Source organism: Theobroma umbraticum, unplaced genomic scaffold (genome assembly GCF_002168275.2).
Source record: "Theobroma umbraticum cultivar Fairchild unplaced genomic scaffold, ASM216827v3 scaffold_55.0, whole genome shotgun sequence".
NCBI lineage: Eukaryota > Viridiplantae > Streptophyta > Magnoliopsida > Malvales > Malvaceae > Theobroma > Theobroma umbraticum.
In genome coordinates this window covers 696,395-701,077 of record NW_018397270.1, presented here as the reverse complement: position 1 = coordinate 701,077, position 4,683 = coordinate 696,395, and positions in this window count along the sequence as shown.

The window sequence follows — 4,683 nt, the reverse complement described above, 5'->3', positions numbered from 1 at the left end:
AAACATAACCAAGCCCATAATTTAACTCAAAATATTCTAAATATGCATATAGAAAATTTGATTAAATGTCAATCAAAACCCTAAGTATAAAAATATTGAGTGGGAAAGGATGATAGTAATCCTAGAGTCCATGGTCTCCATTGTTGGCCCATTGGCATGTGAAACATGTCACTTCCTACAAGCAAACATGAATCTAGATCATAACGGACTAGGTCTCCAAAAGGATAAATCTTTTTAGGTGGATTATGAAGTGAGACCTCCCATAGAAGCTCACTAAGTAAGGAGCTTAAAAGAATGAAACAATGGTTGTTACACTCAACATGAATTTACTATTAACCTGCCTACAGTAGCTTTATTAGTAAACTTTGTGGACCAAAGAAAAGTGCTCCTTAACCATGTTAAGTATGAAGATACTAGGCAACATAGTTACGTGAGAAGGTTCTAGTTTGCCTAGTAGTAAATTCTCACGGCCCATAGTCGATTAATTTATTACAGAAAGGTAGATGATCGTTGAACTAATAATATAATTTATAGGGTTTTGTATATGGTCATCTTACATACATGCATCATGAAGTGTTCAAAGTCTATAAATAACTAGTATGTTTACATAATTTCAAATGTACTTTTAGAAACATATCTGCATCACAAATATGAATCCACTTTCAATTTCGCTAAATAAATGTACTCTAAATGGTGATAACTACTTTAAATGGAAAAAATAACCGTAATATTATCCTTAATTATGACATGATCACATGGGTTCTTTTTGACCATGAGCCTCAAGCATTGACTCCTCAATCAACTCCACAAGATATTGAATATCATAAGAAGTGACATGATGCAAACAATCTAGCTAAATGCTATGAATAATATATTGCAAAAGCAGCATGAAGGCATGGGTAATGCTGCTGACATAATGTTGAACCTACATGAGATGGTTGGTATAAAAACTAGATCTGGTAAGGTGAAAGCAATCAATGCTTTAAGGATCTTAAATAGAACCTTGGGAAGCTAGTTAGAGATTACATACTAAAAGTGATATCTTGTCTCAATGAGGAATAACTAAATGGTACTGAGATAGATGCGAAAACGCAAATATCAATGATCGTTCATAGCTTGAATTCATCATTTTCACAGTTCAAATTGGATTATGAATTACACACTAGGGATTACACCATAAGTGGGCTAATGATTGATCTTCAAAATGTGGAAGAGGTTTTTGATTTGAAAAAAAAGCCTGAAACACATGCAATTTCCACTTCTGAGCCAAAACCGAAGGGTAAAAAGAAGATAGTTGGAAATAAAAGGATTTCTAAAGGCTCAATGGGAGTAAAGAAAAAGCCCATGAAGAAAAAGACTGCTTCAAAAGATAACACCAAAGGAGAATGTTTTCATTGTGGTGTGAAAGGACATTGGAAGCGAAATTGCAAGGTCTACCTTGAACAAATCTAAAAGAATAAACAAGGTATGGGTTTTCTAAATATGTTAAAAGCCTATTCAGTGGTTAATTCTATAGATACTTGGATAGTAGATTCTAGAGCCACCAACCATGTTTGCAATTCTTTATAGGGATTTCAATAAAGGAGAAAATTGAGTAAAGGGCAATTTTGGATGGGGATGGCAAATGGCACCTTCGTTTCAGCATTAGATGTGGGAGCCATTATTCTTCAATTTCATTATGGTCGCAGCTTAGTTTTAGAAAATGTTTATTACATTCCAAAGACTTATAGAAATTTGATTTCTGTCTTTTGTCTAATAAAGTCTAGATATTCAATTTATTTTAATGAGACACTCACTATTTATTTGAATAAAGATTTTATTTGTTCTGAAATTGTAAGATATAATCTTTATTTCCTTGCTCTTACAACTTATATTGTAAATGTTGTAGAAGTAATACGATTTAAAACTAAAAGAGTCAAAGAATTTAGTATAAATCAAAATTATCTTTGGCATTTGCGTTTATGTCATATCAATCAAAATAGACTCAATAGGCTTATAAAGGATAATACTCTACCAAACATGGTTGAGGGTTCTTTGCTAGTATATAAGTCTTGTATTGAAGCTAAAATGACTAAAGGGCCTTTCAAGGCAAAAGGTAACAGAATGCCAAATGTTCTAAACTTGGTGCACATAGATGTGTGTGGACCAATGAACGTAGAAGCTAAAGGAGGTTATGAATATTTCATAACTTTTGTTGATGATTACTCAAGACGTGGCTTTGTATATTTAATGCACAGAAAAAGTGAATCCTTTGAAAAGTTTAAAGAATTCAAAGCCGAAGTTAAAAAGCAGCCAGGCAAGCCATTGACACAATTTCGATCAGATCAGGGAGGTGAGTATTTATTAGATGAATTTTAGCAATATCTCATTCACAATGGGATAATTTCCAATTTGTCAGCGCCAAGAACACCTCAACATAATGGTGTAGCTAAAGAAGAAATAAGACTTTTTTAAAAATGGTTAGATTAATGGTGCCCTATGCTAACCTTTAAATCTCATTCTGGGGATATTCTATCCAAACTGCTTAGTACTTACTCAATTTTGCTCCATCTAAGGCTACGCCTAAGGCACCCAAGGAGCTGTGGACACGTAAACCATTTGTACGTCATTTGCGAACTTGGCAGTGTCCTACACATGTTTTAAATCCTGTGTCCACAAAAATGGAACCAAAGACTAAGGTGTGCTTGTTTGTAGGATATCCAAAGGGAACAACAGGTTATTACTTTTATGGTCCTCAAGATAAGAAAGTTTTCATTAGTGCGAATGCCACTTTTTTTAAGGAAGAGTTTATGAGAAATAACAAACCTAGAAGTAAAATTGTCTTATAAGAATTGTCTGATCCTTTAAATTTATGAGTTAATTCAGAAGATGTCATAACACAGTCTGATTCAAAGTTTGAAAGAGAAACACAATTTGAACATCAATTAGTGGTGCCTTGAAGTAATAGAAGGGTTGTGAGACAACCAAAGAGATACATGGGTCTTGGAGAAAACATGATTGCACTCTCAAAAGAACATGAATTTGATCCTATAACATATAAAGAAGCTATTAACGATGTTAATGCTAAAGAATAGCATAAGGCAATGAAATCTAAGTTGGACTCCATGGATTCTAATAAAGTTTGGACTCTAGTAGATCCACCTGAAGGGATATAACCTATAAGGTGCAAATGGATTTACAAAAGAGGAAGAGGAAGTGATGGGAAGGTAAAGACCTTTAAGGCTAGACTAGTAGACAAGGGTTTTACCTAAAGAGAAGGGATTGACTATGAGGAAACCTTTTTGCTGGTTGCTATGCTTAAATCCATCAGGATCTTCTTATCCATAGCTGCACATCTTGATTATGAGATATGGCAAATGGATGTGAAGATCGCATTTTTAAATGGAGATCTTGAAGAGCGCATTTATATGGCTCAACCAGAAGGTTTCATTAAAACGGGCTACGAGTATAAGGTTTGTAAATTGCGTAGGTCCATTTATGGACTTAAGTAACCATCTAGGTCTTGGAACATAAGATTTGATACTGCTATCAAGTCATATGATTTCCAGCAAAATGTTGATGAACCCTATGTCTATAAAAAGATACAAGATAAAAAGGTTGTTTTCCTAGTTCTTTATGTTGATGACATTCTACTCATTGGGAATGATATAGGAATGTTATCAACAATTGAAGGTTGGATGAACCAATAACTCAATATAAAGGATTTGGGAGAAGTTAACTATGTTCTAGGAATCAAACTTATAAGGGATTGTAAGAACAAGTAGATAGCATTATCTCAAGCATCCTACATAGACAAGATTTTGGCCAAGTTTGCTATGCAAGATTCTAAGAGTTTTATGCCCTCTAGACATGGAATCAAACTTTCTAAGGAAATGTCACCTAAAACTCTAGAGGAAGTTGAAAACATGAGACAGATTCCATATGCATCTGCCGTTGGAAGTCTCATGTATGCTATGCTATACACTAAGCTAGATATTTGCTATGCAATTGGATTGATTAGCATATTTAAGTCAAACCCAAGTGTGGAGCATGGGACTATAATCAAGTGCATTTTTAAATATCTTTGTAGAACGAAGAATTACATGCTTGTATATTCTGAAAGTGATCTTGTAGCAACAGGGCCCACTAATTCAGGTTTTTAGTTTCATGTTGATTATAGGAAATCAACATCAGGATTTGTTTTAACCATTGGAGGAGGAGCCATAGTTTGGAGGAGTGTAAAGCAATCTTGTATTGAAGACTCTACTATCGAGGTAGAGTATGTTGCGGCTTGTGAAATAGCAAAGGAAGTTGTATGGCTTCGTAAGTTCCTTATAGACCTTGAAGTAATTCCAGATGCAGACCACCCTATTACACCCTATTGTGATAATAGTGGAGCAATGGCTAACTCAAAAGAACCGCGGAATCATAAAGCAGCAAAACATGCTTTTCTTCGTTGTTGTTGACAAAATTCATTTTTGACTATCAACTCCCATTCAAGTTGCAATTAATCATTTTGAAAAAAAAAAACAACACTCCAAAATGAACAGTTACAACACAACATGGCTCCTATGATATTTTTTATAACACAGATATCCATATATTGGAGCTCTAAACTTATTTACAGCTTTGAAAGTTAGCTTGAATTTATTTGTAAAGCCATCATTCCAACCATGATTACAACCATGATTACAATACTCCTCC